Raw genomic sequence first — 25,556 nt, 5'->3', positions numbered from 1 at the left:
TGCCCCCCAGAGATGGAAGGTAAATCCCTATTGCTGAAGACACCATGCACTTCAGATATAGGATCCAGAGGCCTGTGAGCTGGAGTGACCTAAATGCCTCCTTTAGAATAGGCATGGACTATCCTTCATAGTACCAGAAGACACCATGCAAGCTTCCAAAGGGAGCAACCAACAGTCCTACCCAGCTATGAGCCACAATGACCAGCAAGGTGCGGTAGTGTTACACATACCTTGATAGTAACAAATAGTTCTCTAATTGGACTTAAAGAGCCAGTCGTCAAGAAGGAAACCATGCCTGGGATAAGCAACCCAGCCAGAGCTGGTGAAGTCATAGATCTTAAAGAAGAACCTATAACCACCACAATCCCTAGCTAATCTAAACGTTTATCCTTCTACACAGGTGAGTGCAGTCCTCACTCTCATCGTGGAATCCTCTCTGTGCAACAGAGACCATTGCAAAAACCCACAACCAACCAAAGTGCACAGTTGTGCAGCCCAGTCCCAACATCACACACACAAAAGAGTTCCCACACATAAGGCTCAGGGAACATTGCAGAAGGAGAGGCAGAAAGATTGGAAGAGCCAGATTGTTTGCTGTGAGACTATCTCCTAGTAACACCAGAAGCTAAATCCACAGTCTCCCCAACATGACTGCCTAAACATGAGATGAACGAGGACAGCAGTAGACACACTAAAGCGGGGGGCGGGGCATGAGACTAACAAAGAACCACAAGCAACTAAGGAATAGTGAGAGGACGGGAGAAACAGTCTTCCCCAGAGAACAGGACACTAACTGGTTATCCAGTACCGAATGGTCACATCCAGAAAACATACATGAGAAACATTATACAGACTGAGCATCTTGTATTTATGTATTTAGGAATATGCATGCATATACATACACATACATGTAACAACAATTTCTGAACAAAAAGGCCCTGAATTTAAAGGGGGGGGGGTCTATTGAAGCATCTAGAGGGAAAAAAGAAAAGGGAATGACTTAATTATATTATAATCTCAAAAATAACAAAATATAACAGTGATACTGTATGTATCCACTCAGATCTTATTTACATGCCCCTGTACTTAGCATTTTCAAACAAACTCCTTCATAAATAGTGCAATAATAATAATAATAATAATAATAATGTCTTTTGTTGTCTATATGATAATGTAATGGCCATTTAAAATAATTCTGAGTATCTTTCAACAAAGGCCTTGTATTATTTTAGATTCCTCTTATCGACGAATAGCGTCAATAGTGCTCCCACCCTCCCCCTTGTGCTTTAATCTAATTAATCTCTAAATTATATAGTATTTCCCTGTTCTTCAAGTCAGCATTCCCTTGAAGCACAGAACTCTTAACAACGCATTCATTATGTACTTACTTTTATCCTTACAAAGCCTGCCTGACTACTCCATCTCTTTCCTTACAAGCTAACTCACTAACACACTATTCCTTAGTTGCTTGTGGTTCTTTGTTAGTCTCATGCCCCGCCCCCTGCTTTAGTGTGTCTACTGCTGTCCTCGTTCATCTCATGTTTAGGCAGTCATGTTGGGGAGACTGTGGATTTAGCTTCTGGTGTTACTAGGAGATAGTCTCACAGCAAACAATCTGGCTCTCACAATCTTTCTGCCTCTCCTTCTGCAATGTTCCTGAGCCTTATGTGCAGGAACTCTTTTGTGTGTGTGATGTTGGGACTGGGCTGCACAACTGTGCACTTTGGTTGGTTGTGGGTTTTTGCAATGGTCTCTGTTGCACAGAGAGGATTCCACGATGAGAGTGAGGACTGCACTCACCTGTGTAGAAGGATAAACGTTTAGATTAGCTAGGGACTGAAATTGTTGTTTGCTTTTTGTTTTTAGAGACAGGGTTTCTCTGTGTAACACCCTGGCTGTCCTGGAACTTGCTTTGCAGACCAGGCTAGCCTCGAACTCACAAATCTGTCTGCCTATTGAGTGCTTGGAACAAAGGCGTGCACCACCACTGCCTGGGTAATTCACTAATATTTATTTCTCTGTAAAACATCTTCAATCTTCAGTAGCACCTTCATTTGGAATTGAAATTCAGAATATTTTAGTAATTCCAAATAAGTTTTAAAAAATCAAAATAATGAGAACAGCCTTTTCACTAGTTAACTGCAGCATTTCCTTATGCTTTAGTTTTATACGACCATTCCATATGCTGATTAGAGTTTTGTTTTTAAATAAAAGTAATTCACTAAAGTAATTCTTTACACCAATGTTTTTCAATCATGGTTCAATAACACTTAAATATTATTAATAAGGATATATGTGCAGAGGATTCTCAACCTCTTACTTTTTAGTCAAAACGAGTTCAGCTCTCATTGGACTCATAAAATCTTAAATTCAGTGCTGGACTGATAAATATACAATCAAAGGAATCAATGTTTAATTTCTTAAAATGTCAAATTCTTAATAGTCAAAGCGACCTTAAAACAAATATATCTGCAATAATGACTACAATTCTGACTATCAAAAATGTTAAGCTTAAAACAAAAAAATTAAGTTTAGTCTAAGAACATACCCAGTAGCAAGTATTTAGTGTAAACCAAACCTTTTATGTAAAACATTGTCTTATGTTAAAAATTAGACATTTTCAAGTTGGGTTTACCACAGGCAACATGGGAAGACAGAGACATTACTTCAGAAATGTGTTTTTGTGTATGTATGTTGTATGTGGTATAAGCACACAACACAGTGTGAGTATGCAGATGCCCATGCACGTACATGCAGAGGCCAGAAGATGACACCCACTGTCTTCCTCTATCTCTGCCTTAACACCTGGAGACAGGCTCTCACATAGCTGGAATCTCAGTTTCTGTCAGAGCGAATGGACAGCAAGCTCCCTCAACTCTCCAATCTCCCTGTCTCCGCCACCCAATGCTAGGATTACAGGAGTACTCGGCCATATCCAGCTTTTTATGTGTGAGCCTGAGCATAAGGACCTAAGTTCAAATCCCCAAGACCCATGTAGAAATTGCTGGGCATACCTATAACGCCCACACTGGATGTGGAGACGGCAGATCCAAACTCAGGGCCTCACACTTGCAGAGCAAGGGTTCTAAGCCCTCCCCATACCCTTCAGAAATACTGGAATCTGGGAACATTCCTTTGTGAATCTACACACAGATGCTGGAACATTCAGCCCTAAACGAGGTGTCTTTATTAAATCCCTTACCTCAGGAGTCAGAAACCCAAGGAAGAGGGGGTGGAAAAAGAGTAGGAGCCAGAGGGGATGGAGGATATCAATAAAACAAGGCCCTGTAAATCAACATAATCAAAGTTGGCATGAACCCACAAAGACTGAGGCAGCAAACAGGGCCTGCACAGGTCTGCACCAGGTCCTCTGTATATGTACTGTGGCTTCTAGTTTAGTGTTTTATGTGATCCCTGAGTGTGAGTGAGTGGGTCTCTGATTCACAGACCTTCTCTTGGGCTCTTTCTCTTCTGTTTGTTTATCTTGTCCAACTCCAATATGATAGTTACTACTTTATTATACTTTCTTTGCTATTATTTTATTATTATCCCTTAGAAACCTATTTGTTTTCTAATGAGAGATGGAAGGGGGTAGGTGTGGTTGGGAGGGAAGTGAGAGGAAACTATATTATGAAGAGAGAAAAATCTATTTTCCATAAAAGGAAAAATAGCTATGAAAGTTTATTTGTAGGATATTTAAAAATATTGTAAGATAAATATTATGTTAGCATTTTAAAAATTCTATGATCTTACCATAAGCTACTAAAATTACTTGGAAGTAGCTCATATATATCCCTTACTCCATCTCCAAATAAGAAGTCACTAACGTGGAAACTTACAAGCAGTAGAAATTAAGTATCTGTTGCCTAGAAATAAACTTACCAGTCTGGATCTACTTTTAAATTTTTCCACAGTAGTAAGAAAATCTAGAAAAATTCCTTTTCCAGATACATGCCCAACAGTATATGGTGGAGCATGCCTACAGTCCCAGATTACCAGAAGACTGAGAAGGAAGGCCTAGGTATGTCTACAAGTTTCAGGCTGGGCTGGGCAACATACCAGGGAAGAAAAGAGAGAGGCAGGCTGGGGAGTCGTTTAAGGTAGGAGAGTGCTTGCTAGCAGACTAAAGAAGGAATCCTAAACTTCAGTTAACAGCTCAACGCATGCGCATCAGAGCAGGAAAGTCAAGGCAGCATTGTATCCAGAGTCAAAAAAGAACAAGGGACGCATGCTGATGTCCAGGGTCCTAGCAGGAAATGGTGCCTCCTCAATTAATGCAACCAAAATAATCTCCCACTGGCATGCACAAAGGCCATTCATCTCCCAGGTGATAACAGGTCTCATCAGGTTGTCAAAGAAGATTAATTATCACGCCTAGCACACCGCAAGGTCCCAGTTGGATTCCTCTGCTGTATAGCGGGTTTTCTCCATTAAACAGTCCGTCCTGCAGCAGAAGCTCCTTTAGACAGAAAGTAAACACCTCAAAATAGTTTCAGGAAGTCCCTGAAACTGACCAGATTCACTATGCCCCTCCTCCCAATAGTAAACAGTAAAGACTGAGGAGACTCACCCTCAGACAGGCTACATAAGACTCTGAGACAAGCCCATCTGACTGGAAAAGGTTTACATCAACTGAGTCACTTGGAAAGGACACTGTCCACCCTGTTGAGCTGCCTGCAGGCTGTGCAGTGTGCTCCAGGCTCCCAGCTTTTATGAGCTGTCACGAGTGTTGGGGTGGGCTTTGGTGATGCATCTGTTTGAGTCATTTCTGCTCCCAAGCTCACTGGTTTACCAAGTGAGACTCTGGTGGTATCCCTACTTTGCTCTGTCCTGGGCTCTCTAGCTGGAGTGAGTAAAGGGAGTGTGTGTGGGTGTGTATATGAGCACACATGCACATATGTGTGTGTGTGTGTATACATGTTGTGTGTCCTGGGCTATCTATCTGGGGTGAGTAAAGGGAGAGGGGTATGTGGGGAGGGGGGTTATGTCTCCCCAGGAAAAATATTCTCACACACTCCTGCACTGCAAAAATTCAACGACAAAAAGAAATACGCGTGAAAAAAATCAAATAAAAATGATAGTTTTTATCAATATTTTCCATGGAATAGTAAACAGCATGTCTTAAAATTCACCAGAATGCAACTGCTTCTGTCTGCAAGGAATGGAAAAATATACAAATATTTTGTCATTCTCAAGTCTTGCTCTGTCGGATCAGATAGAGTGAGATCATTAGAGCAAGTAGTACTGTTTCCTTGGGTCCATTTTGTCTAGGGACTAATTAAGCCTCCTTTCTACCACTGAACTAAACATGAGGCAGCCTCCAGCCTCATTCTGAGATACTCTATGAAAGTACTTCAAATCCTAAGAATTTACTCAAAACAAAATATTCAAAAAGATTACTAAGATTCAAGATACTAAAATCAATATTTCTTTTTTTTACATTTTAAATATCTTAGTTTTCCATCATGGATGTTTCTTTCAAACCTGAGCCACTGAGGCATCTTCCAAAAAAAAAAAAAAAACTTACTAATTTTTGGTAATGAGTATTTTGCCTGAGTATATGTATATGCACTGTTTAAATGCCTGCTGCCTGTGAAATGGTCAGCAGAGGTATCAGCTCCCCTGGAACTGCAGTTACAGACAGTTGTGAGCCACATGTGGATGCTAGGAATAGAGTACAGGTCCTCTGCAAGAGCCACCAGTGCTCTGACCCACTGAGTCATCACTCCAGTCCATCCTCTTTTAGTTAAGTGTGGGTTTGAGCATACCTTTCCTAGTTGATGCTAATTACTGTTTCTTTCCTAATACAATAAGATCAACAATCTATGAAATACATTTACAAGGAAAAAGTTAATTGGTTTAGAAGATTTTAGTTGAAATTTGAATCAACATGGCACATAAATCATGAAGTCAAACAAAAATGTTAGCTATCTTTTTCAGAGACTAACATACAAATAAAATTGTGTTGGAACAGTTTTTATTACTGTTTGTTGGTTTCTGCTGTTGTTTGAGACAGGGTCTTAGCTTATATCCCTGGCTGGCCACACTGTAGACCAAGTCGGCCTCAAACTACAAAGATCAGTCTGCCTCTGTCTCCAAAATGCTGGAATCAAATGTAAAAAGAGCAATGGGCCACTTCCTGCTGCCTGGCTCCCAGCCGCCTGGCTAGCTTATGCCCAAAATAATCACACGGAGATCTGTATTAATTAAATTGTTGCCTGGCCCATTATCTCCAGCCCCTTAATGGCTAACTCTCACATACTGATCTAACCCATTTCTAATCATCTGTATCACCACTTGACTGTGGCTTACTGGCATGAGTCTAACCAGCGTCCATCTGGGAGAGGAGAGCCATGGCATCTGCCTAACTCTGTTTCTTTCTCCCAGCATTCTGTTTGGTCTACTCCTCCTATCTAAGCTGCTGTCCTATCAAAAAGCCAAGGCAGTCTCTTTATTTAACCAATGAAAGTTAACACATAGACAGAAGACCCTCCTACATCAATCAAAGGTGTGTGCCTCCAAGCCCAGCCATGCATTAGAACATTTAAAGCAAGTTGTAAAACTGATGGAGGTGGGTCATTTTTCTATCTGTTGTTTCATTGGTTAAGTAATAAAGAAACTGCCTTGGCCCCTTTAATAGGACAGAAAATTAGGTAGGCGGAGTAGACAGACAGAATGCTGGGAGAAAGAAGCCGAGTAAGTGAGTCGCCATGATTCTCCCACTCCAGACAGACGCAGGTTAAGATCTTCCCTGGTAAGCCAACTCGTTGTGCTACACAGAATATTAGAAATGGGTTAAATCAATATGTAAGAGCTAGCCAATAAGAGACTGGAACTAATGGGCCAGGCAGTGATTAAAAGAATACAGTTTCCGTGTAATTATTTCGGGGCATAAGCTAGCCATGTGGGCGGCTGGGTGCCAGGGACGCAGCCCCGCCGCTCCTTTTACAACAGAGTGGCGCCCAGCGTGGTAATGAACGCCATGTAAAAGCTGAGAGGGCTTAAAAAGGAGAGAGAGAGAATTTAACACAGCTTTTTGCTGTTTGTGGGTTGCGTGCGGCAAAGAAATTGTCCTGACTCAGCAACAGGAAAAAACTGGCTGTTTTAAAATGCCGGCTTTCTGGGCTGTGCCGCCATTGCAATCTCTGTCTGGCTCCTGCAGGAGACAGAGCTTTTGAATGGAGCATTTGGAATAAAGTGCTATGGCTTGCTTGATGGCAATGTGGACTGCTGTGTGCCTGGAACTGTGTGTGGCTCAGGGGCACCAAATGGCTCTGAGGCAGGAGGGCTCAGCTCCGCCATGCTGAACTGTGCTGGTCTCAGGCAGGAACTACCATAATTACCGTAATAACAGCGCAGTTAAGGTTTGGACTGGGCAGGACACAGTATTATCTGTACATGGTGCAACTTAAGTTTTTAAGAAGTGCTTAACATTTTAAGAAATGCTCCTGGATAGTAAAAAAATTATAGATTCACAATAGAACTGATTCAGACACTGTTGGATGAATGTACGTAGGCTTGAGAGAGAGAAAAAAATATATATAAAGAATAAAGTTAATGTCTTAAAAAAAGGGTAAAGTCTTTAAAGAGACAGAGTACAGATAGTTATAGATTAAAAGAAATAAAGAAAAATAAGCCACGTAAAAATGGAAAATTCACAGAGAGTCTGGATACTTTGTATTATTGTGTTTTCTTTAAAATTTTTGACTGTAAAGGAGCTAAGTACAGAGAGACATTTCATTATATGGGCTGCCAAGCTAAACCAGAATGGATATAAGGGTATTATGATTTCAGAATATGGGTCTAAGGATATGATGCTTTGGAGAGGGTCTTCTTTTGTTTTCACAGAGGATGCGACCCTGTGGATTTCTTCTATCCCAATATGGTATGATATACCACGCCCTCCTGAAAGGTTACTGTGAACGCCCTCAAAAAATTACTTCACTCAACTGCCAACTGAGATGACCCTGGCACACAGGTTATCCCATAAAAGACCTGAATAACAGCGCCCCCATACAGCAGGAAGCAGTTTGGAGAGAAAAAACTACGCCCATGTTCCCAAATATTGTTTATAAATGTTCTTTTACATTTAAAGGGGGATATGATATAGATATGAATAATTTGCTTTGGTATGGATTTGAAGGTCAATTTTGTTATATGTATATGCATATTTCTAATCTTGATTAAGGTATTGTGACTGTATAGTTCATTTAAAAATGTAATGTATATAGGTTGTTAATGGATAATCAATAATTGTCAAGCTTTTAGTCATGTTAGTTAGATTTTCTAGATGTGCATAGATATATTTCAGCTAGATAGGCATTCTTCATATCTTTCAAAGACTGCAGAATATGGCATTTAATGTTTTAATAACTTAGGGCTTTTCATGATAATGAGACACGTCTGCTCCTGGCAGCACCAATCTACTTCAAGAAGAAGATGGGCACCGAAGAGGCTCCTTAAGGAGTTTGATAGCCATTTGGGCAAGAAACTGCTCTTGCCTGGACTGTTGCATAAACTGGACACAGAGAACCCGCAGAGAGAGGACTGCTGAACTTGCCTAAAGGTGAGACGGTCTTTCGGGGTTCCTGACTCATAAAAGAGTCTGCGAGACATTCTGTAAGACACAGCAAAAAGTGACTGAACTGTCTTTGGAATTTCCTGCTTGATGAAAATGTCTGCTGGATACTATGGGCCTGAAGGCTGAAGATGGATGCCCCAACAGTACAAAAGAACTTTGGGTGATTGTCCAGGCAGTGAGATGTCTCTGTCATTTCTAGAGTTTTGGATCTCTTGTTTACTTAGGTAATATTATATCCTTCTGGAGTCTTTGATGGAGTTGAAGAATGGATAGATATAGTTTTCCTTAGTTATGATAAGAGATAAAATAGATATAAATATTGTAACTGTAATTCTTGCTTGATAACTATTTTGTTATATGTAATCTTACTATGTTAAAGTGAAAGCCATTTTTTGTTTAAACAGAAAAAGGGGAAATGATGGAGGTGGGTCATCTTTCTATCTGTTGTTTCATTGGTTAAGTAATAAAGAAACTGCCTTGGCCCCTTTAATAGGACAGAAAATTAGGTAGGCGGAGTAGACAGACAGAATGCTGGGAGAAAGAAGCCAAGTAAGTGAGTCGCCATGATTCTCCCACTCCAGACAGATGCAGGTTAAGATCTTCCCTGGTAAGCCAACTCGTTGTGCTACACAGAATATTAGAAATGGGTTAGATCAATATGTAAGAGCTAGCCAATAAGAGACTGGAACTAATGGGCCAGGCAGTGATTAAAAGAATACAGTTTCCGTGTAATTATTTCGGGGCATAAGCCATGCGGGTGGCCGGGTGCCGGGGACGCAGCCCCGCTGCTCCTATTACAACATAAAACCATTTCCTCGTTTCTGTATCATAAAGTGTACTGTGTATACTATAAAATATATCCTACATAAACTATTAACAATGGAGAGACTATTATTGGCATCTTTACCTCTTCTGGTTTTTCTATAATAATCATTAATTGCTTATGTAATAGCCATTTTCTTTCAAGAGTTCCCTTATATGTTCTCCAGAATTTGTCTACTTAATGGTCCTACTAGTACACACCTTTAGGGATGCAGAGGCAGGGGAATTAGGAGTCCAAGGTCATCTATACCTACACAGTGAGTCCAAGGCTAGCCTGGGCTACAAGATTTCTAAAAACAAACTACTCAGGCAAATCTAGCCTTATCAAGTTAAGTATTTCATACAAATGCCAATCCAGGAATTTTAAATTCAAATCACTAATAAGTTAAAAACCAAGACACTAATTGTTATCCAATTAAAATCAAAGGTAAATACCAGTAAAGAGGAGCCAATGTACTCTTAATGTATAGTGAACAGCTATCTTTTCCATTTACCATTAATCAGCTTTTGGAATCAACACAAATTGGTACTACCCTACAGCACAACACATTTGTTATGAACCGAAAACAGCTGTCCTTTCATGGTACGCACAACATGGCAGAAACAGACCCAACACGGACTCTTGAGTCCTATTACATGCTACAATCCCACCGGAAGTCGACAGGGTAAGTAACACCTCCTAGATTATGAGTTTAGCAGAGGGGGCAATATTCCAGCAGAAGGGATTCAGCTTTAATCACCACAGCAAATTTTTTTGTGTCTTTATGCTCTGAGAAAAGAACAGCACAGCCAAGGCTCACATGAAAATGAGCATGATACGTCTGAAGGCTGGTTTAGAGCAAGGGAAGGGAAAACACTGACAAAGAGACAAGCAGGGCCGAACGAAGCAGAACATGTGAGTCACGTGAAGAAACCGGAACGTCATCCTAAACATAAAGTTAAGAATCATGAACAGTTTGTTTCCCTATGGGTAGTTTGGAGGTGTGAAGACACAGCAGAAGAAGTAGAGACTACTTTAACTAGTAAAGATTACCTTGTAAGTAATTTACGTGTATGGGGACAGTAATATAAATTAGGGTGGTGGCAGAAGAAATAGAGGAGATGGATCTGAAAGATAACTAGGGCACAGTACCATCAGAACAAGAATAAAGAAAAACAACCAAGAATGAGCCCTGTTAGCAGGCTGGGAATGAGGAACAGTGTACATTTACTGAGTTCAAACGGACAGATTGGGGATGTTTCAGGGAACTTAAGTTGAGGACTTTGGTAGTGTGTAAAGGGAGATGTTCAAATGCCTACAGCTTAGAAGTGAGACAGAAATGTGAAAGTCAAGTCGTGGAAACAGAAGGATGCACAGAGCCTGTAACAACAGCACTTTGAGCCGGGCGGTGGTGGCGCACGCCTTTAATCCCAGCACTTGGGAGGCAGAGGCAGGCGGATCTCTGTGAGTTCGAGACCAGCCTGGTCTACAAGAGCTAGTTCCAGGACAGGCTCCAAAACCACAGAGAAACCCTGTCTCGAAAAACCAAAAAAAAAAAAAAAAAAAAACAACAGCACTTTGAAAACAATGGTCCCATCATATATAAAAACATTATATATATATATATATAAAACAGATTGAGGATGTAGTTCAGTTGAGGTAGTGCCTGACTACCACTCACAGAGCCCTAGGTTCAATTCCCAGCATCAGGTAAAACCAGGTATGATGATGCAGGCTTGTAACTTGGGCACCTGGGAAGTTGAAACAAGAGAATCAGAAGTTCACTGTCAACCTTGGCTATATAACAAGAGGCAAAATGGCATGAGACTCTCTCTCAAAAAACCAGGGTGAGGGGTTGATGCCCTGGAGAGATGATTCAGCAGATGATTCAACAGAGTATGCCCTGCTCTTGCAGAGGACCAAATTCAGTTCCTGCAACCTATAATGGCAGCTTACAGCCAGTTGCCTGTAACTCTTGCTCCAAAGGGAATGTGATGCCTCTCACCCCCATGGACGCATACATATGCACATGTATGTAAGTAACACGCACACACACACAGTTTCTTTCTAATTTGTAATTAATTTTTAAATTTTTTATAACTATATAGTTAATCTCATTTCTCAAAGAAACTAATAAGGGATAGGGGAGTAAATGAGATGAGTTTTTGTTTTCCTAAGAGTAACTCTTTGAGATTCTTAATAACAATACATAGCATATCACATTAAATAAATGCACATAATTCAAATAAAAATAGTTAATTTAGAAATGAAATAATGTGGTAATATCTTTTTTTTTTTCGGAGCCTATCCTGGAACTAGCTCTTGTAGACCAGGCTGGCCTCGAACTCACAGAGATCCGCCTGCCTCTGCCTTTTGAGTGCTGGGACTGGCCCGGTAATATCTTGTTGTACAAATAAAGCTTGCCTAAGAACGGAAGGCAGAGCTAGCTACTAGCTAACCATAGAGGTCTGGAGGTCTGCACAGACAGAAAGTGCCATGGCTGGGCAGAGAGAGGAAGTGATAAGGTGAGAGGAGACAGGAACTCAGTACTTTCTCAGCTGGGAAGCTGAGTAGGTAAGGCGGCTGTGGTTTTGCTCCTTGTCTCTCAACGGTTTCCACTATATCTGACTCCAGGCTTTTATTATTAAAACCTATTAGAACTTATGCTACAGTACAGAAAAGTTCAAGAAAATCACTTCCAATTATTACCAACAAATTAAAAATAGTCACTGAAGAAAGGAAAAGGCAGGGTTTCATATGTAAAATTATAGTTCACCCCACTAAACAGCCTGAAACTGCTGCCTCTAAGCAGCAGGAGGAAGTGAGAGTTGACTGTCAAATGGACTGACCCTGTCTTGAGCACAACCAGAGACTGAACAACGCATACCACCCAATCTCACATAAACCGCACATCCTGAACAGGAGATGCGATGTACAGCTGCTTACTCAATACCTAAAAGAGCATAATCTTCAAAGGACATAAAACAATTACTCTAAAATTAAAACAAAAACAGTTATTCTAATTCTCATTCAAAATCTATCTACAAATTAACCTTGTTAATTTATTAAACTTGTTGAGTTTATGCTTTGGAGTAGCAGTATGTAAGCTGCTACAGATCTTTTATTAATTAAAGAAAAAATCTAAGCCAAATGTGTGGATGTACACCTTTAATCCCAGCACTCAAGGGACGAAGGCAAGAACATATCTGAGAATTCAAGGTCTGCCTAGTCCACAACAGAGAGTTCTAGCTCAGCCAGATTTACACAGCGAGAAGGCTGATACCTGTCTCCAAATGAAAACTAAAAACTACTAGACCTGAGGAAGATGTCTCACTAGGTAGAAGTACTTGTCATGCAAATATGCAAGTGTCAAAACCGGAGTTCTAATGCTTCATAAAAGCCTAAAACAAATCAAAATAAAAGCCTGATGCATCCGGAATGCCTGTGACCCCTGTGCACCTACAGAGAGCTAGAGACAGAGAGAATCTGCAGACGGTGCTCACAGGCTGCACTCTGGTGTGTGAACTGGACAAGATGGAAAGTGAGGCCCAACACCCAAGGCACATTCACAAGAAGTGTGCACATGCATGTACACAGCATTCTCTTTAACAGAACTGTTCCAGGAAAGCAGAGAAACTTCATCAACAGCGGTGTAGACTCATAATAGTATAATAGTCAGCATGTAGATGGCAAAATGGTCCCTTTTTTCATCAAAGAAACACTGCCCAAGAAAAGTATGCCAGAATTTCTCATCTAATCTCATTATTTTCTTTAAAAGCAATTCATTAAAAAGCTTCTATAAATCATATTTTACAAGTATGTGGGATGTGTTTGTTTCCCTACTAAAACAAGAACAAACTTGAGAGAAGAGCATATTAACAAGTTCGGAAGAGATAATTAGCATATTGGAAAGCAGCATTTCTGGCACATGGAACTTAACATAAGAATGTCTATCCTGCAGTCATGAGTCACGGATTGGGCTGCCTTCTATTTATTGTGAAGCAATCTTTCAGTAAAAGGAGCAGTAGGGAAGAATACAACATGAATAATGACTTGGACAAGTTCCCAGGAAGAAACCACAGCACGGCTAAGTGTGCTAAGTCTGAGAAAATGACAGTGCATTAGACAATATACTAGTGTTCTCTTTTATTAATTACTCTGAATCTTAATGGTGGAGAGAGGGAAAGCCACCATCCAGCGCTATACAGTTTTCTAGTATTTGTTACATTTGTGTGTGTACATGCAAGCAAGCACACAGACGCCAGTGTGCATGTGGCAGTAGAGGCCAACCTGCAGGAGCTGGCTCTCTCCTTCCACTGCGTGGGCTCCAGGGATTAAAACGCAACAGCCTTGTTGGCAGCAAGTGCCTACCCACTGAGCGCTCTCACTGCCCTAGAGTTTTAGAGTTCTCTTGCTCGCTCTCTCTCTCTCTGTCTCTCTCTCCTGATTTTAGCAATACTGAATTAAATGTATCTTAAATTTGACCACAGCGTCATTTGCTGTGTTGTTTTCCCTGTTCTCTGTGACACTCAGAGAAAGCCTCCCCAGCACACACAGTGACACTAGAAGATAGCACTCTTTATCTTCTACTGAAGAGTCTGCCGCCTCCCACACTCGAGGTCCATACAGGAAGCCCTCCTGGAAACCATGAATACAGCAGAAGCAAGGCAGTTTATGTAGATTTAAAGTTACACTTCCCAAAACATAAAACGGCAAACGCCTATCTAAGTCTACTTATCTACCAAGGATTGAGACTTCAGAGCTGACAAGAAAATCAACAACATAAACTAACACCACAGGTCATCATGTATTTTGCAAATGAATATGCAAAATTACCAAACGCTGACTCACTGAGCTTGAATTACCATATACACTTACAAAAAAACAGATTTATGCTATTGAAAAAACTAATAGAACAAAAAGGCGTGAATGCATACAAACTGAAAGTACCAACTGTTTTTTAATTATGTGAGAGCCCATATATGTATGTGGAAAATAAAAGATGTTAATTAAATAGAAAAATAAACTTTGCAAAATAGAATATGGAGATTCCTACAGTTCAGAGCACATTTTCTTCTTAGAAACAGAAATTATTGAGAATATAGGGAGAGAACTATTTAAAACACACCAGGGGCTCTATGTGCAGGGTTTGGATCTGGGTCAGTCAGGAGGAGGTTGAGGATGGGTCAGATCCCTGGGAGCACCCCAGTTGCAAGTATTAACGAGAACATCCATAGGAGTGCAGAAACTTTCACAATGCAATCTGAAGTCAAGGGTGGAGAGGAGGAGAGAGCCTACAAACTGCCTTCAAGAAATTAAGAGTGGACATGTCGGGGTCCATTGTGTCTCGTCTATTGGAGGTAGCACAAATGTCAGAGCGTCAGAACAGCAACAGATGACAGCAAACCTAAATCCACGTGAGCAGAGAGAACATGGCGTCGTCCCTCATCCTCCCAAGTTCAGCATCTGTTCCCAGCAGCCAGCTCAAGCACAGAAGCCAGACTGAGACACCCAAAGGGAGTAGTGGGCTGGGGATTTCAAGCCCCAAAGAGGTCAACACAGGAGAGACCTCAGGGGCAGGCATTGAGTCTCTGGGAAGTTAGGTTCCAAGGCTCCCATCAGTGAGTAAAAAGAAGAGCCCTCCAATGGAGCCCTCTGGTGTGACCCCTCCCTAGAAAGTCTTCTGACTTCTGGTCTGTTTCCAAGCTAAGCCTGGGTAAGCCATGTGTGTGTATAGGCAAGGAGTGCCAGTGCAAGAGATGGCATGATGTGGAAGTGTATTCCTTTTCAGCTCTGCAGACTGTCCCTCCTGTGGCCCTAGAATGAAGATCACTTGAGGACTACTCCCCATCACTGCACACCAGAACTCTGTCTGGCTCCCCTAGATCCTGTTGCGAGCAAGCTCGTCTCTGTGGATGATGTGGACGTTGAAGACCAATCAGGCCACATGGAGTATTGCTCGTATATCCCTAAGAAAATGTCCCACATGGCAGAGATGATGTACACCTGATAACAAGAAGCTGATCTTCTCATGTGCTTTAAGGCAATGAAGGGTTGTCAAAGGTTTAGATATGGCAGACCTGGTGGTCACTCTGGGAGAAGGCATCTCTTTCTGCTCACGGCACTTGCAATGAAATCTTCTCTTGGCATCTCAGTTCATCTTCATTCTGTCAGTTTACTGAATTCTTATGTACCATTAAGTCAAGCAGGCCAAAGAGTCTCTCCTAAAAATGTCCTGAGGGCTGAAGAAACCATGACTGCAGACTGGCAGCAGCGGGGACCTGCTGAGGAAGCTGCGACAGGAAACCCCAGTGTGCTGCTGCAACTGAACCAAGCACTCATGTTGCAGACGCCAGGCCACCAACTGCAGAGCTTTGAAGACTCGTCCGAACTGTCTTTGGTTTAACACGGATTTGTGCCATCAAAGGTTTCTTATGTCATTCTTGAGTCAGAAATCTAAGGTTTAGATTCAGTTTGAGTAAACCAGTGGCCTGCCCCACATCTGAGGGAGTAATTATCCTTAGTATCACTACAACCCTGCTGGTGCTGTTTTAAACACACACACAGGAAGGGAGCAAACGCAGAGGGAAAGGGGGCGTAAACTAGGATGCTGCAGCTATTCCAGGAGCAAGCTTTAGTTCTGAGGTGACACTGAAATGAGAAAGCATGCCAGGTAGGACGGGGGAGAGGAACTCTGCTCCAGTACCGTAACAAAAATAACCAGGGGGAGCTGGAGAGATGGCTCAGAGGTTAAGAGCACTGATTGTTCTTCCAGAGGTCCTGAGTTCAATTCCCAGCAACCACATGGTGGCTCACAACCACCTGTAATGAGATCTGGTGCCCTCTTCTGGCCTGCAGGCACACATGCAGGGCGGTGGTGGCGCACGCCTTTAATCCCAGCACTTGGGAGGCAGAGGCAGGCAGATCTCTGGGAGTTCAAGGCCAGCCTGGTCTACAAGAGCTAGTTCCAGGACAGGCTCCAAAGCCACAGAGAAACCCTGTCTCAAAAAACCAAAAAAAAATAAATAAATAACCAGGGAACATGATTTTCAGAAACTATTCCTATAAAATATTAAATATTTAATCAGGTTAAAAATTATCTATTTATTTCACTTTCCTAGTAATAGACATTTTCTTAAAAACCTCCAAGATAACTGGGCATCTGAGAATTGAGGTGAAGGCAGGAAGCCTTAAGTTCAAAGCTAGTGTTAAGTTACATAGTGAGACAGAGTCACCAAACAAAAAGTGGGAGGGGAAAACAACCTCCAAAATATATTTACTAGCTATTAGAGAATATGATCCCATTATGTAACACTCTTTTAAAGTATCACCAAAAAACTAGGAAAGAAGAAAAAAAGCAATGTTTCGAACTCTGATACACCAGGTGTATCACCTTTAGTCTTAGCACTCAGAGACAGAGGCAAGCAAACCTCTGTAAACTGGAGGGCAGCCTGGTCTACTAGGCAATTTCCAGGACAGCCAAGGCTCTTACACAGAGAAACCCTGTCTCTGGTGGGGGGAGAAGGAGGAGGAGCAGTTCAGGAAGCAGGTTTGAGTGCTCTGTCACCAATCCTGCCAACCTGAGTTCAATCCCTGAACACATACAAAAGAGAAGTAACTCCCACAAGGTGTCTTCTGAGCACCACACACATGCCTGTAGCACATACAAGTACACAAATATGTGTACACACACGCGCACACACACATTAACAAAGCCTGAAGCTGACCTAGTGGCACAGGCTATAATTCCAACATATGGAGGCGAACGTAAACATTACCAGTACAAGAGCAGCTTCATCTCTCATCTACTTAGCAGACTGTCTCAAAACAAACAAAAGTCCACTCCAATATCATCTCACACCCATCATAATGACTATTATCAAAAGGAGCAGGGTATAGAGGCCCACGCATTTAATCCTAGCACTCTGGAGGTAGAGGCTGGCTGATCTCTGTGACTTCTAAACCAGACTAGTAAGCTTCAGACCATTCAGGGATACAGAGTGAGCTTTTGTCTTAAAAAGAGAAGGGAGGGAAGGGGGGAGGAAAAAGTAATAATAAGAAAACTATAGCAACTTATGACCAAAATAATAAATTTAAAAAGTGTGTGTCAGTATCACTTACCCAAATCTTGCCTAGTGACATCACAATTTGGTCCAAGCTTCTTTCTGGCCAGTCTTCCGGCTTCACTCCACTCCTCTAACTAGTCACTGAGTTCTACCTCCCCAGCCCTATCCTGTCGACCCAACAGCTACCAAAGGGCCAGAAACACAGCATTTCTCGTCACCTCTGTCCTAGGCTCCTGCTCTCACTCTCCTGCCCTCTGTGCCCCACACTGTGAGAAGTAACCACGAAGTTGCCTTCTGTGAGGCTATGCAGGTGCTGGATGGTGGCCACCTCTAGTAAAAGAGATTAGAGGAGCTTATCACAGTGTTTAATGGTTCCCTTTTTGTAACATATATTCCTTGTACAACCAGGAAAAAATGCCTATTTTTGTCCTGGGAACTACTGGAATCTACTCCATTTGGAATGCATTACTCTCATTCTCTGCCAGGTTAGAGGCCAAATTCTTTAGCCAGGCCCACATGGTCATCATCTTTTTTTTCCTCCGCAAATGTACTGCCAACCTCCATCCTGAGTACTTACTGAACGACATTGCTTCTGTGTTTTTTTAAAAAAGATTTATTTATTAAGTAAATAGTATTCTGCCTGTATGTCTGCCTGCAGGCCAGAAGAGGGCACCATATCTTATTATGGAGGGTTGTGAGCCACCATGTGGTTGCTGGGAACTGAACTCAGGACCCCTGGAAGAGCAGCCAGTGCTCTTAACACTGAGTCATCTCTCCAGCACCGCTTGTGTGTTTTAAAAGACTCTCAATTGTGTCTGTTTTGCTTCCTCTGCATACACTGCCAAAATGTAGTAAGACTCACGAGTTTGTTCCTAAACATTATGAACAATGCTAGCTCATAATGAAAACAGTCTATCTGTCTCACATTGCAGCACTCCGCCCCAGCACAGCCTACAGTCCCATCACTAACTATACCGATCAATATGAATCCATTCTTCTCGTCAGGGCAACTGATTTTCTAAAGAAGAAAGCGGGGCACTGCGTGTCATAGGCTCATGAGGTGCTATGGGAGTGGGGAAAGACAGAGTGCACACGTGGGACTTCCCCGTGCAGTGGGATAGCCCATTTGAACTGTTACAAAGTTTTTCTTGCCAGCTCAAAGCACAGTAACATTAATCTGAAAACAGCAGGAATGTCTCCTCCCACACCTCTTTTAGCTTCTTTATCAAAGCTGGCTGCTTTTTTTAAAGCATATAGTTGCTTTAGTTTAGTTTTTTCCTATTTAAAAAATACAATCATAAGCAAACTTCAAAGACTACATGTACCTTAGTAAAGTCTCTTTTGCTTTTGTTAGACATGTCAAATCATGAAAAACAGAAACAAGACCTAGGTTGGGGAGGGGGCATCGGCTTGGCTTTTGCAACAGGGACTTACTATGTAACTCTGGCTGGCTTGGAGCTTGCCTCAAAACCTACAAAGATTACCTGCTTCTGGCTCTATGCTGGGTTAAAGTCAAGGGTCATGGAGCTCAGTAAGACTTTTATTTAAGTAAAAACCAAACAGGGTTGCTTTCTCTCAACTACAGAATTCAGCATACACAGAAGACCACACGGCCTATTTGTGTACATACTGGTCCTTTATAGAAATCCTGCAAACATCTAACCTTTCTACAGAACAAATGCCTGGGGAGTGAATACACAGCTCATGAGACCTTTCTGGATGACTGAAATTGCTGATGACTCAAAGTCAGAAAATACCTATCGCTTTATATATAAATCTTTTCACAACTTACACATACCTCACTGAAACCAAAGGCTTAGACATCACCCTAACCCTGAGGTGGCACAGGTTTTGCAGCTTTTACTGGAAAGCGAGCTAAGACTGTGTTTGCCAACACCTATTTTGAAACACTTCACTTTTCTAGGTATTTCCCCTCCACAAAAACAGTGTATAGAGTTTAACAGTAGCAGCAGAGCTTCTTTCTGTTGTTTTGTTTTTGTTTTGTTTTTCAAACAGGGTTTCTCTATGTATCAGTCCTGACTGTCATGCTGTAGACCAGACTGGCCTCGAACTCACAGAGATCTGCCTGCCTCTGCCTTCCAAGTGCTGGGATTAAAGGCATGTGCCAGGCCGCACCACGCCACCCCACCCCCAAGAAGCAGAGCTTCTGCCAGGTGTTTTAAATCCTTCCCATGGATTACCTCATGCCCTCCCAACAGCCCCACAAGGTAGACGTGTTTTAAATCCTTCCCATGGATTACCTCATGCCCTCCCAACAGTCCCACAAGGTAGACACTAGTATACATTTTCCCACTGAGGAAAACAAAGACACAGAGTTAATTTGTCCAAGTCATTCACCTAAGGAGTATAATCAGATTTATAAATCTATACAGTTTAAATTAAAAGCCACCATATAACGCTTACTGAAGCGGAGAAGAGTAGGGCACCCAAAAGATAATCAATAGACAAATGAAGACATTTAACAGTCCCACAATAAAATACTGATAAAAACAGCAAACGACCACCTGCCTAATAACAGAGAGAGGCCAAAAGCAAAGGTAGGCAAGGACAAAGAGAGGGGCAGTGTCCTACTCTGATAGGAGCGTAACAGTCTGGCTCAACTTTGTGGAGATCGGAGGGCAAGCTCAAGCTCCCCCCTTGTCTAAAGTGGGTCTCTTCTGTTGGACACTGCATGCCAGGTGAGCTGCTCTGGGTCTCTTGGGGGTCTGCCTCCAGCACCCATCTGACTGCAGAAGCACTAGGTTATAAACTAAAGCCGCCACATGTGGGAACTGAACTCAGGTCCTCGTGCTCGCACAGGAATCAGCTGACCCGCTGGGTCTCCCCAGCCCCAACTCAACCCTTCTGAAGAATGTGGTACTCTCACCCTGTGATCTAACAACTATACATCCATCTCTTTATGTAGAAAATTCCAAATATTAAATAACAATAAAGCAGGCTTAAGGCCTCAGTGTCTATGACCTCAGGCAGAATCTCACTCTTCGTGCAGACACCTGGGAATTTCGGAAATGAGGCTGTTAACAGTGACTACACTCTAGCGACCTGCATCCCCGTGCTGCAGTGCGCCCTTACCAAATGTGACCCTGTCAGGTGCACCTCAGCAACCACTTTGTGACTTCGTTCCGTTTTCTTAGCAGTAATGACTTCAGAAATCAACAAAATTCTACATATAACTATTATAAAGACAACAAAGTGCTATTCTCCCTTGAAAAATCCATATGCACCTAGCCATGTCTTATTTTTTCCCTAAATACTCTGTTCTGTTAACCCCTGTGCTTAAGATCTGTTTAAAATGGCTTTTTATAAACTCCCAACTTTGCCTTATACTGGCTCTACTGAACTTCTTTCCACACTGAAGCCATGGTAACATAGGTGCTAGAGAGCTGGCTCCGCGACCTGGTCGAAAGCACGTGTATACAACTTGGTTGACACAACCCCTTTTCTCTTCCTCATCCTGTCCATGATGGAGGCACAACAATCATTTGAACAGCTATAGCAGAGGTTCTCAACCTGTGGGTCTCAACCGACCCTTTCACAGGGATCACATATCAGATATTTCCGGTATGAGTCATTAACAATAACAGAATAGCAATGAAGTTGAGCGGTGGTGGCGCACACCTTTAATCCCAGCACTCGGGAGGCAGAGGCAGGCGGATCTCTGTGAGTTTGAGGCCAGCCTGGTCTACAAAAGCTAGTTCCAGTACTAGCTACGGAGAAACCCTGACTCGAAAAACCAAAAAAAAAGAGCAATGAAATAATTTATGGCTGGTTATTAAAGGGTCCCAAGCAACACTAGGAAAGTTGAGAACCACTGACCTAGACAGAAGCCACAGAACAGACAGAAGGAGTTGAACATTTGATAATATACTCAAGTAATCAAAAACTATCTCTGGACTTTTTGTTCCAAGAAAATAAAATCAAATTTCTTATTTCCTTTTTTGTCTGTTTGTTTGCTTTATTTTTTTTATTTATTTATTTTTTTTAGACAAGGTCTCACTGTGTAGCTCTGGCTGTCCTGGAACTCACTATGTAGACCACCAAGCTGGTTTCGAACTCACATAGATACACCTGTCCCTGCCTCCCAAACACTAGGATTAAAGACATGTGCCAGGTTATTTTTTCACAATGATAATGATCAGGTTTTTCTTCTACATGAAGTCAAAATGAGAGCTCTACACACCTAAGTGCCTTTGTGTATGCTCTCTGCTCATTTTAAGGAAAGCTGGATCGTTTCTGCCCTCTATTCCTTAGCAAGAAATTCTGCTTAATGCTGCTAACAAGTTCTACACCAAACACAATATGGAACATTGTTTCTTCTCTGTCTATGCTGGCGAGTTTTTTCTCACCTTGACACTAGCTAGAGTCAACTGGGAAATGGGCCTCTCAGTTGAGATCCGATCTCCACTACACTGCCTGTAAGCAAGCTTGTGGGGTATTCTCTTCATTAATGACTGCCGTGGGAGAGCCCAGGCAGTGTGGGCAGTGCCACCCCGGGCTGCCCCGAGGTGGGTAATAAGAAAGCATACTGAGCAAGGCGTAGGGAGCAAGCCAATAAGCAGTGTTCCTCCACGGTAGCTGCTTCAGCTCCTGCTGTGGCTTCCCTCAGCTATGGGGCTGTGACAGATACTTAAGCCCCTAAATAAGCCCTTTCCTCTCCATGTTGATTCTGGTCATGGTGTTTATAGCAACAACAGAAAGCCAACTAGAGCACCATTTTCCTGAATGGTACAGCGTGTTCTTTGCAACTTTTCCTTCATTCTCCAGTAGGAATACAGGCTAGCCAGAAAGCTTTCTGGCAGATTCTTAACTGATTGCATTTCTGAATATGACTTTTAATATAAAAGTAGAAAACTGTAGGTGAAAAGACTATATAAATGCATTCCTTTACATGGGGGGAACCGCTGCAAGAAATCTGCTACTGTGTAACAGCCTGAAGATGTTACCAGCTATAAAATAAAGATCAGTAAAACAGGAACCTCCACCACAAACTCCAGTTCCAAAGAGCTAGACCACAGGGCCATCAGCTCTCAATCGCAGACTAAAACAGAGACAGTTTCATGTGTAAAAATGTGACGCAGAACCGAGGGGCTGAAGATGGTTCAGTAGGTAAATGTGCTGCCACTCACGCCTGACAGGGCAAGCTCAGTTCAATTCTTGGAACCCAAGGTAAAAGAGAACTGAGTCCTGAAATTGTCCCGATATCCATACCCATTCAGAAGCAAGTACGTGCCAGCTCGAACACTCGAGAGCTCGCTCTCTCTTTCTCTCTCTCCCTCCCCCCCCCCCCCCCCCTCTCTCTCTCTCTCTCTCTCTCTCTCAAACACACACACACACATAAAAATATTAAAGAACTGAAATAAAGCCAGGTGTAGTAGTGCTCACCTTTAGTTCCAGCACTCAGGAGGCAGAGGCAGAAGGATCTTTGAGTTTCAGGCCAACCTGGTCTACAGAATGAGTTCCAGGACAGTCAGGAGTGTTTTACACAGAGAAACCCTGTCTCAAAATAAATAAATAAATGAATGAGTGACACTTTCATACACTGTTAGTGGTAGTGCATGAAATTATTTATAAATTTGGAAATAGCTATCAAAAGCTTTAAAACTTACAGCATTTGGCACAATAAATCAATTTACATCACTATGGGGCGGGGGAAGAATCACACATGGACCAAAACATAGAAGAATGAAGAAATGAGTAATTATTAGTTTGAAATATAAAGAAACTTTAAATGTTGGGCTTCAGGTATGGCTCAGCTGGTATGTTGCCGCTGAAAACTCTGGGTTCAATCCCCAGCTCCACATTATTTGGGCAAGTACCTTAGTGCAGGCACTGAGAGGTGGAGGCAGGAGGATCAGAAATTTAAGGTAGTCCTCCTCAGCTACAGAGGTAGACAAAAACTAGATTTTGCCTTTTAAGGCAGAAAGTCTCTAAATGCCCAACAAGTAAAAAGGAGTAAAAGTTCTGTATACTGTATAATAAAAGAAGATATCTATTGAATATGGAAAACTAAGTAGCCAATAAGCACTGACCACATCTAGGTAAAGGATCCCCACCATTCACAAGCTAGGACCTTAGCAATCTGTTCAGTACCTTAGATAAAAAGAAACAATTCCCTTTAAGAAGTACTTAGATGAAGCAACTTACTAAGAGTTTCTGCCTAAGCAAAATATATTTCTATATTAATAAAATACTCGTGTGTTGAAATAAGAAATAAAGCTGAGCAGTGGTGGCACACGCCTTTACTCCAGCACTCAGAGCAGAGGCAGGCAGATCTCTGGTCTACAGAACATGCTCCAGGACAGCTAAGGCTACACAGAGGAACCCTGTTTGGGGGAGGGGGGGAGGGAAGGAGGAAAGGAGAGAGGGAGGGAGGGAGGGAGGGAGGGAGGGAGGGAGGGAGGGAGGGAGGGAGGGAGGGAGGGAGGGAGGAAAGGAAAGGAAGAGAAGGGAAAGGAAGAGGAGGGAGGGAAAGGAAGAGGAGGGAGGGGCGGGGGGGTCTGTCTCTCCTCTCCCCAACCTAACAATACTTAAAGGAATTCTTAGATAGAAAGATGCCTGGTAAGCCAACTCGTTGTGCTACACAGAATATTAAAAATGGGTTAGATCAATATGTAAGAGGTAGCCAATAAGAGGCTGGAGCTAATGGGCCAGGCAGTGATTAAAAGAATACAATTTCCGTGTAATTATTTCGGGGCATAAGCTAGCCATGCGGGCGGCCAGGTGCCGGGGACACAACCCCACCATCCATATTACAACAATTCTTGGAATCAGACTCAGTATCTCCAGTCTTCTTTCCTACTCCACATAATTTCTTTTGCAAACCAGTTGCTTTTTTATCTGTAGCGGCATTTCATTGAGGATCAGAAAAGCAAAACAGCCAGCCACTGACTCTTACCTTTACCTCAGTTCAAAACAGGCGATCCTGCCTCCAGGAATCTCAGAATGAGATTGTGTCTGAGAGCTGTCTCCTCCCGTTTTATAATCCTCTCTACTTCTGGAATTAAGGGCTCGCACCACTACCGCCTGGTTTCTATGACAAGCTAGTGTGACCACCAGGACTAAAGTTGTGTGTCATTGCTGCCTGGGCTGTAAGGCTGGCCAGTGTGGCTGCTTTACTCTCTGATCCTCAGGCAAGTTTTATTTATTAAAATACAAATGAAATGCCACTACATTTATCACAATAAGCTAAACATCCAGGTTCCCAACATCATGACATCAAAACCAGAGTAAGCACAACCTAAAAGGGAAGATGCCAACGATTCAGAGCTGGTAGTTCTGACAGATGAGTTTCTCTCAGAAATCCAAATGTCCACAATATCCTAAGTAAATCTTCTGTGGTACTCCAGGGAATCTCTAAGATCAATTCTGTAACATCCTAGGCCTAGCACTGAAAAGGACTGAAGCAGGAGCCAGAGAGATGGCTCAGTACTTAAGAGCACTAAGTGCTCTTCCAGAAAGACCGGGGTTCAAGTCCCAGTACCTACATGGTAGCTCACAACTGTCTGTAAATCCAGTTCCAGGGGATCCTCAGACTCTGTGAGTACCAGGCTTGCATGTGGTGCACAGACATACATGCAAGGAAAATATTTACACATATAAAATCAAATAAAAATATTAAAAGAGAGAGAGAAAGAGACTAACAGGAGAATTACCAAGTTTGAAGCAGCCTGGTATACCTTGTCTCAAAAGAGAAAAATTTTAAACATTATGTACAAGCAATTAAAGAGAATAATTACAAATCTTTAAAATGTTATAATCAAAAGAACCCAATTTAATAGGAAAAAGACTTCTATAGACATTTCTTTGAAAATATATAAATAAATGATCAGTAAGTACATGAAAAGATGTTGAATATCATAAGCCAATAGGAAAATAAAAATCTATAGGAAAACCATTTCCACTAGAATAGTTACAGTATTTTTAAAGAACAGAGGACAGGGTTGCTGAGATGGTTCAGGAGGTAGAAGCACTTACTGAGCAAGTTTAGTGACTTAATTTCATCTTCAGGACCCATTTAAAGGAGGAAGAGGAGAATCAGCTCTGGCCCAGAAACATGACATGGCACTTCATGCAGACATGAGCATTC

General features: G+C 42.1%; 1 protein-coding gene and 1 pseudogene across 1 annotated transcript in view; one reads left to right on the top strand and one right to left on the bottom strand.

Annotated features, from left to right (window-relative positions):
* Cdk19 (cyclin dependent kinase 19) overlaps positions 1–25,556 on the bottom strand; it is a 139,864-nt gene that overhangs the window by 97,809 nt on the left and 16,499 nt on the right. The window lies entirely within an intron of this gene.
* Positions 14,640–15,393, top strand: LOC130869340 (oxidative stress-responsive serine-rich protein 1-like; annotated as a pseudogene).

The sequence above is a fragment of the Chionomys nivalis genome, chromosome 2, assembly GCF_950005125.1.
Source record: "Chionomys nivalis chromosome 2, mChiNiv1.1, whole genome shotgun sequence".
Taxonomy (NCBI): Eukaryota; Metazoa; Chordata; class Mammalia; order Rodentia; family Cricetidae; genus Chionomys; species Chionomys nivalis.
Note: the sequence above shows the minus strand (reverse complement) of the source record. Positions and strands in the feature narration are given on the sequence as shown.